We start from the raw sequence: 15614 nt of genomic DNA, 5'->3' as shown, positions 1-15614 counted from the left end.
CATGTCGGTCCATAGCCTCCTCTACTGGTGCGAGGAGACCACACTCAGGTAGGAGGAATAACATCCTATATTCCGTCTGGGTAGCTTCCAACCTGGTGGCATGAATATTGATTTCTCTAACTTCCAATAATGGCCATCTACCCCTCTTCACCATCCCCTTGGATTTGTATTTCTTCCTTACTCCCACCGCCTTCTTACTCTGAGTTCTCATCTTTTTTTCTCCAGACCTGATGAAGGGACTTGGCTCAAAATGTCAACTGTTTACTCTTCTCCATTGATGCTGCCTGGCCTGCTGGGTTCCTCCGGCATTTTGTGTGTGTTGCTTGGATTTCCAGCATCTGCAGAACTTCTCTAGTTTGCGATTGCATTGTGGCTTGGTATGGACACGCCAATGCCAAGAACGGGAAATCTACAAAAAGTGCTGGATGTAGCCCAGTTCATCAAGGCAAAGCCCTCCCCATAATTGAGAACATTTACATGGAACACTGCCACAGGAAAGCAGCATCCATCGGCAAGGACCCCCACCAATCAGTCCATGCCATCTTCTTGCTACTACCATCAAGCAGGAGGTACAGGCGTCTTAGGTCCTGTACCAGGTTCAGAAACAGTCATTACCCTTCAAGCAGCAGCTCCAGAACTGATGTGGCTAACTTCATTCAGCACAACTCAGAGCTGATTTCACAACCTACAGATTCACTTTCCAGGCCTCTACAACTCAGGTTCTCAGTATTATTTTGTTTATTTGCAAAATTTGTCTTCTTGTTCACCTTAGTTTTTTGTTAATCTTTGCTAATGTATATTTTTTTATAAATGCTATTGTATTTCTTTATTTTCCTGTAAATGTCTGCAAGTAGATGAATCTCAGGGTATATGGTAACATATCGGTACTTTGATAATACATTTACTTTGACTTTATTGCCCCCAGTAAGCCACTTCAATGCATCCTGTCACAGACATGACCATTATTCTACACACTCCATCCCTCTTACTGAAAACTAATTTGTTTCTTTTTCACGATTCTGAGAGATGGTCACAATCCTGAAACTTAAAACTGTGTTTCCACAGATGCTGCCTGATCTGTTTTTCCAGCGTTTTCTGCTTTTATCTCCGGTCCAGGTGCAAATGTGCTGTGAAAGCGTACATAAATGAACTGCTACAAAACTCTCACAAATGGAGGACTAACTTCAGTTTTAAGAAAACTGCCCACAGGAAAGATATTTTACAATACAGATTTTACGCCATAGGTTGACTCAAATACAAGCCTCTATGAAGAAATATAAACAGGGAATAGAAGAATCAAATTAAAGAACTGAACTATGGGGACATTCGGTGGAAAGAATGTTAAACTATAAAAATTGGCAGAGATTTGATAGAACTGGATTATTTACGTTTCTAGCTAGACATATAAAGAGCAAGAGATTAGATAAACTACAATAGAGTAATGATAGGAAGCAGGAAAAGATATTTTACAGAGAGAATTTTGAGGCCGTGGAATGCAAACAGGAGATGAAGCAGAGTCCTCAGCCCTGAATGCAGATGGCAGTCCATTCTAAATACCTTACAGACAGAGCACAAGTCTCCTATGCAGCCAGTTGACCCTGAGCTGGTAGAATATTGGACAACCCAATGCACCTCAAAACAAAGGTATATATGCTTGGGGTGACAGTGTAGTCTCACAACTGATATTGCTATTGAGAACAAAAAAAAATACTGTATACGTAGATTGGCTGAGCAAAATGTCAGCACTGTACTTTTTTTGTTGCAACTTGAGTGCAAGTCAATAATATTTTACAAATGAATTGTGATTGCGGTCGACTTTTTAACTTTCTAACCCAGTCATGAAAAACACACAGTATATGATTTGAAGGACATTTTTCCCATCTTAATCATGCATCTGCACCCTTTATGTTACAAAGTAATTGTACCAACAGAGCAACCCTAATTCTGTAGCTACCAACAAAGGAATGATATTGCTGTCGATTGCACTTAGAGCTACATGTTGCAGGTTTTGAAAGGAAACCTAATTCTGTAGATCAGGGAGCTTCACGATTTCATGTTTATCTATATATTTGCAATCTTTGATAGCTACTGTCCAATTCAATCCAGGAAAACAGTGAGTGCTTTTAGACTAACCACTATTCATAATATTAAATCCAGCCCTACCACTTCTTGACACCCTTCACAGCCATCTCCCACAGGCGGTCTTCAATGGAATAAATTGCATTGGGTCTCCTTTCTCTGTACTTCAAAATGTAGTTTAAAAGTGAAAAAGCAAAGAAAAATGAAATTTCTGCAAGTATGAAAATCATTTCCATTTAGTAAAATACATTTGACACCTCCAGAATATTAACAGACATTTGAACGTATTCTCCTTACTTTGTTCCTCCCCCCACCCCACTTCTTTAGATAAAAATGCAGCTAAATCCACCACGATGCTTGCTGTCAATGACACTGTATCTCACATCCCGTCATAGATTTTCCACATCTTGAGCAGAAGCCAAGCAACAGTTTCCATCTATCAATCCATTCATACACTGGTGGATATTTCTCATTTAACACCCACATCTTTTTCCAACAGGACCTTTTAGATACCTTGAACTTTGTCCAAAGTCTGTTCTTTCGGGACATCTGCCAGGAAGCTTAAGAATGCATCAAACATTATGACTGACTCAGAAACCCAACTTAACATTTAACTGCTTTCCTTAACCCTTTAAGACACAGACTGCCCAAGGTGAAAAGAAATGTTTTCACTCTGTGCCTTTCACCCATTCATCTTCCACAGGATACGTACTGAGATAGCACAGCTTTAAAACAAATACCAAGGTGTGACAAAATTATATTAAAGGTCGCTAAACACTATGGAATGGAGCAACACATTAGCACAAGAGCATTAACTAAAGGTTAGAAATAGAGAGAAGAAATAAACTGGTAATTTTCATGTTAGCAGATCTCACGAGTTGAGTGTCACAGGGATGAGTACTTGGTCCTTGGTTATTCATAACTTACATAAAGGACAGAAAAAAAGACAGAATACAATGTATTTTCTGATAATACAAAGCTAGGTGAAAAGCAGAAGGCAGAAAAGCAGTGAAAACTTAGTAATTATTAATAGGGAGGAATCAGCTGGTTCCTGAGCTGCAAAAAGTAAATGCATCAGTATAGCAAGTAATTTGCAAGGCATTTTATTTTGGCCTTTATTGCAATGAGTGTGTAGTGCCTGGGTTCTTTGTGGATGAGGAGCTAGACAGACAGAGGATGTCACTAAGGGCCTCTCTGCACAGATTCTATGGACATCTGTATGCAATTACCACAAGTTTAAGAGGTGCTGATCGCTTGACATGGCACATAACAAGGTAGGGCCTTAGAGTTGCAGTCATCCTTTGATAGTCTTCCCCTTTTAAAAAGAAATGCCAGAAGCTCGTTACTTGTCTGCGTGCGCAATACAATTGCAACATTAACAGTATCGAAAATCTCAGCTTCTCAGTCTTCTGCAATGTTTTTGGTGTGTCTCACTTGGGCCTCAGCAAACCATTCCCTTCAGGATTCATCAGAACTTCTGCTGGGCTCCCTATTGCCACTTCCTCTGTAGCTTCTTTATGTACTGCAATAATATTCTCATTGAGCCTATCTTAGGAATTATGTCTGAAATCTGTGCCTGTCTTACCACTGGTGTTTTTATTGGTCTTGATCCTAGTGCCCTCACCCTCTCAGTTTCCTTTATTTTCAGCAGTCACATCAGCAAAAAGATCATGAACACTGGTAGTCTTCCAGACATTTTTCTACTGCTTTGTGCATGTCTAGGGAGCTTCCTCCTTTGACGTCTTCTTATTTTGCGTCTCGCAGCAACACTGCTGGATCACTTCAACCTTCTCAGTAGATTAAAACCAGACACATTCAAATCCATTGTGTTTGCCCTTCATCCTTGGTAATTTGATTCTCAAAGTGGTTTCAAGAATATTCTGAAAAGGCATTCCTGAGGTAGAACGTCCTGGACCCTGTCATTTGCTCCCAACTTCGCACTAATTGAAACTTAGTCAGTAAATCAACCAACAGACCAACCCTTGGCCTAAGTGCTTTGCTTATATTTCAATCGTGAAGAAGGATCTTGGCCCAAAGCGCTAACAATTCATTTATTTCCATAGATGCTGTCTGGCCTGCTGAGTTCCTCCAGCATTTTGTGTGTGTTGCTTTTATTTTAGCTATGTTTTTGCTATCGCTTTCCTTCCAAATTCATAGAAAACTTGCTGCCATTCTATCAAGACAGTTCAGAATTCTGGTGCTAATAACATCCTTAAATATTAGTTCGATGCTCCAGCATGTTTTCCTAAGTTGAAAGTTCTTGACAAGCAACCTTCTGCAATTCTTCATTGCCCCCTATTAATTCAAAAGTATGTAAAGCATCACTCTTTGCTTGTTCTAGAAACATGTTTCGATGTGTTCAAAATTTCTGAGGACCACTATCCTCCATCCTTGCTGTGCTTTGTCTAACTTCGCTGAGTTGCAATTGCAGTATATGGACTGAATAACTAACCAACAGCAAATATCTAGAAATGTTGGAAATCTGTAATAACAGAAAATACTGGAAATGCTCAAGCAGATCGGGTAGCATCAGTGGGAAAGAGAAACAGTTAATGTTTTGGGCCAGTGATCTTTCTTTAGTACCTGAAACTCTGCATTCATGCTACACAAGGACCATATTCTCACGGAATATCAGAATCTCCTTACGTATGCAGCTCCTATTTTGTTTTACACTAATTCTTTATTGTATGTCTCTGAATTTTCCACATTCACTTGCAAGGTTCCCAAACTTAACCAGTCTGACTTTGTAGCCTGGACTTGTTGTAGTCTTGCATCCCCAATAGTTCTTCTGCGTCAAAGATGAGTCAGTCTAGTTCAACTTTGTGGCTTTGATGTAGTTGATGAAGCCAATGGGGAATCTGTAGACAAGTAGAGTGGAAGAACTTGATGTGATGTTCCTGTTTAGGGTGGTCAAGAGCCAGAAATTCCCACTTTGTGGGAAGGTTCACTTCTCATATTTTTTGAACATACCCCTGTATTATTCCCTTGTCCACTTGCTTGTTGTAAGCAAGCTAACATCATGGTCTAAACATTGCAGCTGTGTGGGCACTTGGGACCTCAGTAAAGAAGATGTTGTCATCATCTCAGTGGAGCTGGAGGACCTTGCAGGAACAAGGATGGTGGTAAATCTTTTGAGATGCCAGCTGAAGATAGTCCATGATTGCACAGAAGGATGCACATCACTTGGGCCTGATATCCTATGTGCTCTGTTCCATATTTGAATCAAGAAAAGATTGATTGCCAAATTAAGGGATTGTTGTATGAGATAAGTTGATCCACGTTCAAAGCAACTTAATGAGAGGTTGATATCATTGGTGTAAATAAGATCCTGCAGTTAGTTGGCAGGGCAGGACTTGAGTGTTGCTTCTTTGGGCTGTAAAGTCTAGAACTAGGGATGTTGTTTTAGAAATTGGGCAAACATTTAGGACTGAAAGGATGAGAAATATCTTTATTCAGAATCTTTGTAATTGTATGTATCAATAAGTGCAATGAAGGCTGAGGTTAATGGATTTTTGGATACTAAAGAAATCAAAGTATATGTAAATCAATTGAAAACTAAAAGTACAGGATTTGCAGAACAATCTCAAAAGAATGTGGCCTCCTTCTGTTCATCATTCTCAACTCAGTAGAATTCAGAATAATGGGGAGTGATGCCATTGAAACTTATCAAATCTTGAAAGGCCTTGATGGAGCAAATGTGGACAGGATGTTTCTTAAGATGGAGGAGTCTAAGACCAGAGGATGCAGCCTCAGAATAGAGGGGCCTCCTATTAGAACAGAGATGAGGAAGAATTTCTTTAGTCGGAGATTGGTGAACATGTAAGTACATGTTCATCACAGCATTGCGGGCCGAAGGGCCTGTATTGTGCTGTAGGTTTTTCTATGTTTCTAATCTGTGGCCTTTGTTGCCACAGGCAGATGTGGAGGCAAGTCAGAGGTTGATAGATTCTTGAATAGTCAGGGCATGAAGGGATACAGGCAGAAGGCAGGAGATTGGGGTTGAGAGGGAAAATAGATCAGCCATGATGAAATGGCAAGCTGACTCAATGGGTCAAATGGCCTAATTCTGCTCCCATATCACATGGTCTTGTGATTCTCGCTCCCAAGTTCCTACTTCAGAGCAATTGGATAGGACTGAAATAGTATATTTCCCCAAGCAATGCTGATATAACTGCAAATACTATTGTCAGAAATCATATCCCACCCTTTGGAACCATCTAACAGACATTGAAAAACTAAACTATCAGGCTGTTTTAAATTTCCATCAATTTGCCATAGAGTAATAAAAGATTTTGGTCTGTGGTTTCTCCTTAAGAAGCATTTAATGACAGTTTTGCTTCAAAATCCATGACACTTGAAATAAATAACTTTTGTTTCTTCAATTTGCAAATACCAAATTTGGTAAATGGTACCAAATGGTCTATTGCTGCACAGATTCATTTACAAAAGCCAAACGCAGCTAACTGCTAACTTCATGTTTCACCTGTATTAAAGAGGTGCATGGAAGCATAGATTTCACACTGCATTGACTAAAAATAAAAACACACTAAACGATCTCTAGAGACAGCTAATTGGTAATTGTTTATTTAAAATGTTCTTAGAGTAATTTCTGTTTGTGACTCTTTTGATTATGTGCCCATTTCAAAGTTTTTTCCCCCCTGAATGTGCATGTCCCATGACTCATTTCCTCCCAACCCTTTAGAGCTACAAAGCAGATGCATTAGCTCTCACCCACCAGAGACTTCAGCAGTAGTTACTCTGGTTGACATTTCAGTTCACCAGTGAAGTAACATGGAGACAGTAAGGAAGTGATCCAGGCATGCTCTACAGCTGTGGGAGAATGATGATCTCTTCTGCAGACTGGTGACCTGTGCTAACCATCGTCACAAACAAATGCCTCTTTCACATTTGGTGTTTGCAGAAATGAGGCAAGTTACTATTGTTAAAGTTACTGCAAGTTAATGGTAGTTCAAGAAAAAAGTATTTTGAAGATACTTTAATGATTTAAAAGCAACCTTATTATGCATATTTTAAAGCTTGTAGGGATAAACATCTCTCAATTAATCATCTCTTGTAGCTAGGGTAGAGGTGGAAGGGGGGGGGGGGGGTCCTATTCCTTAATAGCTAACTGAATAATTGCATCTCCCGGTCTCGTATAAGGTACCAGCCACCACATGGGACACACCCCTTTATCTGGTCTGTACATTAATTACTCACTACCAGATCACATTGATCATTAATTAGGGCCGTGCTTACTAACAGACAGGAAGTACTTTGTACAGCGATAAAAGAAACTGCAGATGCTGGAAATTTAAAATAAAAGCAGAAAATACTGGAAATACTCGGCAGATCAGGCTGAAGTAAAGTGGAAGCCAATGTTTTAGAAACATTATGGTGGGATTTGGACATTGTGTAGGCAGAAGGGATTCACTTAGTTTGACATTTAATTAATGTAATTAGTTCGGCATAACATTGTGGGTTAAAGGGTACCAGTTCTGTACTGTTCTAATTTTTATTTTCTATGTTCTATGTTTAGAAATTCTCCTTCTCTTCTCACAGAGGTGGCCTCATATGCTGAGCACTTCCATCATTTTCAACATCAATCTATTTTTGGTATCTCCACTTTAGAGGAACTGCAACTTATACCAAAAATAAAGTGCAAGCACCTTGCTGTTTCACCTGTTTGGAATGCTGAAAAGTCAGGAAGGGGGAAGGACGGTGCATCATTCCTGTGTTTGCATAGGGAGGTAGCATGGAAAGGAAGGACACTTGGGTGACTGAAGAGGGTATCCAGGTTAGGGGGAGGGAACAGTCTCTTTGGGATGCTAAAAGATGAAGGGCTGTCTAGCTGTATCTAAAAGACTGAATATTTTAATTTGAAGGTAGGGTCAAAAGGAGCAAGGTGGGAGGAGACTCCAATGCTACATAAACAGTGGCAGAGGACGTTTGGACCATATGGCATAACACTATGATAAAACATAAAAAGATGCAACAGTAGCATAGCTGTTACAGTCGGAGTGATGGAGTTCGGAGTTCAATTCCGACACTGTCTGTACATTCTCCCCAAGACCACGTGGGTTTCCTCTCATAGTCCAAAGACATACCAGTTAGTAGGTTAATCGGTCATTGTAAAATTTTCCTGTGAGTGGGCTAGGGTTAAATAGATGGGTTGCTGGGCAGAGCATCTCGTTGGGCCAGAAGGGCCTGTTCTGCATTGCATCTCTAAATAAAAATGAATTAATAAATAAAATGGCACATAATTGCTTACAGGTACAGTATGTTGAATTACTTTTGTATCACTGAAATTGAGAAAAGTACCAAGGTTCAATATGTACAATACTGAATTAGTCCAGTCCAGACTATATTGAAATACTTTCCTGAATAAATTTTCTTGCACATTCTCACATATGGCTAAAGCAGATTTATGTATTGGGCCTATTCCCAGCTAAACACATTTGTGGTTTCTTAACCATTTGAAAACTCACACTCGAATGTACCAGTACTATTTCTTTTCTTGAAACACCCATATTTCTGTCTATTCACAATCTAAGCAATTCAGATTCAAGGCATTGCCAATGCTAAACTTTCTTTCCACATCTTTCTGAGATTTGGTAATGGCACTGGTGCTTGGTGAAAATTTTAAACAATTTGCTTAATCTGTATTTCTGCTTCATTTGCTAGCAGTCATTTTCATTTGTGTACCTCCCAGCACTTCCAAATTTACAAAAGAAAATCCTTCATTCAGAAGCACAGCTATTTAATTATAGAATCATAGAATCGTAGAACACTACAGCACAAAAACAAGCCCTTTGGCCTATCTAGTCCATGCTGAACTATTATTCTGCCAAGCTTCATTGATCTGCACCTGGACCAGAGTCCTCCATAGCTCTCTCATCATGTACTTATCCAAATTTCTCTTACATATTGAAATTGAACCCACATCCACCACTTCCGCTGGCAGTTCGTTCCATACTCTCACCACCCGCTGAGTTAATAAGTTTCCCCCATGTTCCCCTTAAACATTTTACCTTTCACCTTTAACCTTCAGTTCTAGTCTCAGCCATCTTCAGTGGAAAAAGCCTGCTTGGATTTCCCCTATCTGTACCCTTCAGAATTTTGTATAGTCCATCAAATCAAATTATCCCCTGTGAGCACTTAGTACCAGCACATACAATCGCAATGGAAATAGTGGAATAGTAAATTTTACATCACTTCTCCCGATGGTCCAGAATACTCCCCTTCTTTGCCAGGACCAATCCACGAGTCTCCTCTTCCACTCAATGCATTTCAATGCCAAGAAGGGACATTAGAAAGAAATGAAGAGAGCTGGAGAGAAACCACAGAATTTGGTTCAAGGCTTCTGCTGCACATCTGGACACTTCATCTGTTTCAAGGCTGGCCACAATAGAAATCTGGATAATTATTGGACAAAGTGAGACCTGAATGTTCTTGTACTCTATATGAAACACATGATGCAGATGCAGCAAGTAATTAGGAAGACAAAGGAAATGTTGGCCTTTATTGCAAAGTAGATAGAATATAAAATGGGGAAGTCTTGCTACAGCTGTATAGAGGGTTGATGGATAGGAGCTCTGCATACAGTTCTAGTTTCATTATTAGAAGTATACCTACATTAGGTGTTCAGGGTTGATTCATTGTTGATTGCTGATATGAATGGGTTGTCTTATGGTGGGGTAAGTTGAGAGAGCAGTGTCTAATCTTAACACAGTTGAGAGAGACAGGAGTTGCTCTTATAAAATGAAGAGATTCAGAGGTAAATACTGAGTGAACATTTCCCTCATGGGGAATCCAGAAATACAGAGCATGCTATCAGAATAAAAATGAGTGCTGATTTAAGATGGACAGGGGAGGAATTTCCTCCCTCAGAAAGTTGTGGTTCTTTGGATTCTCTCTGAGGTGCAAATTCCAAATCTATGATTTATTATCTGAAGGGGATAGGAAAATGGAACTGAGGCCAAGACCAGATCAGCAAAGACCTTTTTGAACAGCAAGACAGGCTTGAGGGGCCAAACAGCCTACTCTTAATTTTTAAGCTCTTCTATCCCCAATAATTTAGAGCATACACTGATCTCAGAACTCCCCAGTAATCAATTCCAGACTTGTTCCTGATTCATTTGCACCAATGACATAATGTTCATTAGTTCTCTGATATGAACATCAAACAAAGAAAGGGTTGAGTGCACTAATAGTTGGCATCTACATCTGGCTTAAAAATATAGAATGTAAACACTTCATAATAATATGATTATTAACAGGCACTTATTATAATTAACAACATTTGTGATCTTATCTTCATTCTGTTAAGGATTAAAATAGCAGACACGAGCAGTTCTCCCTCTTGGCTTACCTGTTGTTCTTAGATTATCGTCTCATTATAATATTCTATGATAAACATTTGGATGTTGTAGAGGATACCCTGAAGAAGAATGAATATCCAACTGAACAGCAAAATCTCTAAGGAAGCCCTTTGGCAAGAGGTCACTAGTGACAATTGTTGGCAAATTTTTGTGATGCCTGCTTCAGTCACAGAATGCAACAATTTGCAGTCTCAAAAGTTCAAAATAAATTTATTATTAACGTATCTGTACATGGGTTACCATACACAACCCAGAGATCCATTTTCTTGCAAGCATACACTGTAAATTCAAGAAGCATGATAGAATCAATGAAAGACCACACCTGACAGGACAGATAATGTGTAAAGGACAACAAACTGTGCAAATATGTAAGAAATAATACATAAGCAATAAAAACCAAGAACATGAAATGAAGAGTCCTTAAAAGTGAGTCCATACGTTCAGTGATGGGGTGAGTGAGTTGAGTGTAGTTATCCCCTTTGGTTTAAGAGTCTGACATTTGAGGAGTAATAACTGTTCCTGAACCTGGTAGTGTGGGTTTAAGGCTCCTGTATCTTCCTGATTGCAGCATCAAGAAGAGATCATGGCCTGAGTGTTGGGGGTCCTTGATGATGGATGCTGCTTTCCTACAACAGAACTCCATGCAGATATGCTCAATGGTGGGGAGGGCCTTACCCATGATGGAATGAGCCAAATCCATTATTTTATATGATTTGCCATTCATGGGCATTGGTATTTCCATACTAAGCCAAGTTTGTCAAAGTTTCAGATGTCATGCTGAACTTTTGCAAACTTCTAAAAAAGTAGAGGCGCTGTCATGCTTTCTTCCTCTTAAATGATAACACTGAAGAATTTAAAGTTGCTGACACTCCCCACTCTGATCCCCCAGTGAGCTCTGGCTCATAGACCTCTGGTTTCCTCCTCCTGAGCTCAATAATCTGTTCCCTGGTCTTGCTAACATCGAGTGAGAGGTCGTTAGTGTGGCACCACTCAGATTTTCAATCTCCCTTTTATATACCAATTCATCATCTCCTTTGATTCAGCCAATAACAAAGGGGTCATCAGCAAACTTAAAACATTGCATTGGAGCTGTGCTTAGCCTCACAGACATAAAGCAAGTAGAGCAGGGCGACTAGGGACTAAGCACTCAGAATTGTGATGCACCTGTGCTGTTGGAGATTGTGGAGTAGATGCAGTTGCCAATCCAAACTGGCTGGAGTCTCCAAGTGAGGAAGAGGTAAATGGGGGTCCAATTGCACAGAGAGGTATTGAGGCCAAGGACTTGAAGCTTATTGATTAATTTTGAGGACGATAGCAATGAATGCTGAGCTGTAGTCGATAAGGAGCATCCTGATATGTGCATCTTCACTGTTCCAATGTCCCAGGGTCAACTGAAGAACCAGCTGCTGTAGACCTGTTGCGACGGTAGGCTAATTGCATCCAAGTTGCTTCTCAGGCAGGAGTTAATATGTTTTATCACCAACCTCTCAAAGCACTTCATCACACTGGATGTGCTACTGGACAATAGTCATTGAGGCAGGTTACTATGTTCTTCTCAGGCACCAGTATAATTGAAGGAATTAGGTACCTCAGACTGCCGAAGTGAGAGGTTAAAGATATCAGTGAACAATCCAGTCGGTTGATCACCACAGACCTTTAGTACTTGGCCATGTACCCCATCTGGGCTTTCTTTGGGTTCGTGCTCCTGAAGGATACTCTCATGTCATCCTCAGAGACTGAAACCATGGGGTCATCGGGGGCTACGGGGATCGCTGGTCTCCGTCCTCAGGTGCCTGCGTCCGTCCTCAGGAATCAATGGTAGATCAGTCCAATCTGGACTCTGAACACGGACCCCTGCACATAGCTCTTCTTTTACAGCCTCTCATCCTTTCCCTGAACCCTAATCCAACCCCTAACTTCCCATGCTATGCCCTACATAAAACATACACAAGCAACATACACAAAATGTCGCAGGAGCTCAGCAGGCCAGTCAGCATCTATGGAAAAGAGTACAGTCGATATTTCGGGCCAAGATCCTTCAGCAGGACTCAGTAATGTCTACCCTGTGTGTACAATATATATATTTGTCCTTCATAGCCAATATTTTCAGTATTTAATCACATTTAAAGACTTCATTCTGAGTGCAATGCATCCAAATCAGACCCAGATGTGCAATACTAGAATGAAAGTTTTAACCAAGGATTTAATCTCTTGGGAATTAGTGACAGGACTGAACTTTCTTATTATAAACACTGCTCTGTCGCTAAAGCCAAGAATATGTGTACCACAAAACCCACCCACCCAACCTCCAATGACCTTCCCAGTTTCTAACCCATCAATCCCAATTTAACATCTCCATCAGTCCCCACCAACCCAACACACTGAAAACCAAAGTCCCATTAATCTGAAACCCTAGTGATGAGAAGAAACACAGGTCTCAGACAGGATCATTTCAATGGCACTATCTCTTAAAACCTAGGCAACTCCCAGATTTTAAACCATAATCCAAGCTGATACATCAATAAATGTGGCACAGTGTGAGCTGTTCTCAGTGGTTGAGTTACTAAGCAGGGAGAAAATTCAGAAATCAGAGGTGCAAAAGGATTGGGAATCTTCGTGCAGGATTCCCTAAAGGTGAACTTGCAGGTTAAGTCAGTGGTAAGGAGATAAATGTATTGCTAGCATTTATTTCCAGAGGATTAGAATATAAAACCTAAATTGAGAATTTATAAAGGCATTGGTCAGACTGCACTTAGACTTTTGTGAGTTTTGGGCCCCTCTTCTAAGAAAAGGATGTGCTGGCATTGGGGAGGGTCCAGAGGAAGTTTACGAGAATGATCCCAGGAGTGAAAGGATTAACGTCTGTGGAGTGTTTGATGACTCTGTGCCTGAACTCACTGGAGTTTAAAGAATGAGGGGGAATATTATTGAACTTATTGAATTATAAAAGGACTAGATCAGGGGTTCCCAACCTGGAGTCCACAGGCCTCTTACATAATGGTATTAGTCCATGGCATGAAAATGGTTGGGAATCCCTGGCCTAGGTAGAGTGAATGGGGAGAGGATGTCTCGTCTAGGGGGTGAGGGGGATGTCTAGGACCAGAGGCACAGCCTCAGAATACAAGGATGTCCCTTGAGAATTCAAATCAATATCATCAGCATATGTCGTGATTTTTTTAACTTTACAGCAGCTTTACAATGAAATACATGATTATATAAAAAAACTGTTACATTAAGTATATATATTTCTATTAAATCATTAATTTAAAATAAGTACTGCAAAAAACAAATAAAAAGGAGAGAGGTAGTGTTCATGGGTTCAATGCCCATTTAGATATTGGATGGCAAAGGGGAAGTAGCTGTTCCTGAATCACTGAGTGTGCCTTCAGACTTCTGTACCCCCTTCCTAATGGTAACAGTGTAAAGAGGACATGTAGGGATCTTTAATGATGGATGTCGCCTTCCTAAGATATCTTGGATACTGCAGAGGCTGGTACACGCGACAGAGCTGACTAATATTACAAGTTTCCGCAACTTAGTTCAATCTTGTGCAGAAGCGCCTCCCCCCCCCCCCCCCCCCCCCATACCAGACAGTGATGCGGCCAGTCAGAATGCTCTCCACGGTAGAAGTTTTAGTGTTTTAGTTGACAAACCAAATCTCCTCAAACTCCTAATGAACTATAGCCACTGTCTTGGCTTCTTTATAGCTGCATCAAAATGTTGCTTTCAGGTTAAGTTCTCAGAGACATTGACACCCAGCAACTTGAAACAGCTCACTCTCTCCACTTCTAATCTCTCTATGAGGATTGGTTTGTACTCCCACATCTTACCCTTCCTGAAGTCCACAGTTAGCTTTCAACTTGCTGAAGTTGAGTGTAAAGTTGTTGCTGCGACACCACTCCACTGCTTTATCTCACTGCTGCACGCCCTTTCGCCACCATCTGAAATACTGCCAACAATTGTACTATCATCAGCATATTTATAGATGGCATTTGAACTAAGCTTAGCCACACAGTCATGGGTTTAGAGAGAGTAGAGCAGTGCGTTAAGCATATATCACTGCAGTGCACCAGTGTTGATTGCCAACGAGGTGGAAATGTTATTTCCTATTTGCAGAAATTGTGGTCTTCTGGTTAGGGAGTCGAGGATCCAATTGCAGAGGGAGATATAGAGGCCTAGGTTCTGTAGCTTTTCAATCAGGACTGTAGGAATGATGGTGTTAAGTGCTGAGCAATAGTCAATAAAACACATTGCGATATAGGTACTTGCATTGTCCAGGTGATCCAAGACTGCATAGAGAGCCACTGATATCTCATCTGCTGTAGACCTATTGTGGCCATAGGCAAATTGCAGTGGGTCTAAGTCCTTTCTGAGATGTGTCGATTCTAGCCATGGCCAACCTCTCAAGGCATTCAATCGCTGTAGATGTGAGTGCTACTGCACGACAGTCATTGAGGCAGCTCACCCTGCTCTTCTTGGGCATTGGTATAACTGTTGTTCTTTTGAAGTAGCTGGGAACTTCTGACTGTAGAAGTGAGAGATTGCGAATGTCTTTGAATACACATGCCAGTTGGTTGGCACAGGTTTTCAGAGCCTTACTAAGTACTCCATTGGTCCCTGTTGAAAGATGCCTGTTGTCGGCCAATGAGAAAAAGATCAGAGGGTCATCGAATGCTGCAGGGATCCTCATAGCTTTAGTTTTATTCTGTTTCAAAGCAAACATAAAAGGCTTTAAGCTTGTAGTGAAGCGTCACTGCCATTCATGATGTAGGATTTTGCCTTGTAGGAAGTATTGGCCTGCAAACCCTGCCAGAGTTGACGTTCTCACAACGTTGCCTCGAGCCTCTTTTGGAATTTTTTCTCGGCTTTTGAAATAGTCCTCCACAAGTCACACCTGGTTTTCTTGTACAGACCTGGATCGCCAGACTTAAATGCCACAGATCTAGCCCTCAGCAGACTACAAACCTCCTGGTTCATCCAGAATCAGAGATGAGAAGGAATTTCTTCAGCCAGGGCTTGGTGAATCTGTGGAATTCATTAGCTCATACAGCTGAGGAGATCATGTCATTGGATATATTTAAAACAATGGTTGAATGGTTCTTGATTAATAACGGAGTCAAAGGTTACAAGAGGCAAGAAAATGGGGTTGAGAAGGAT

The sequence above is a fragment of the Hemitrygon akajei genome, chromosome 9, assembly GCF_048418815.1.
Source record: "Hemitrygon akajei chromosome 9, sHemAka1.3, whole genome shotgun sequence".
Taxonomy (NCBI): Eukaryota; Metazoa; Chordata; class Chondrichthyes; order Myliobatiformes; family Dasyatidae; genus Hemitrygon; species Hemitrygon akajei.
The sequence above is the reverse complement of the archived record's forward strand: the minus strand, read 5'-3'. Positions refer to the sequence as shown.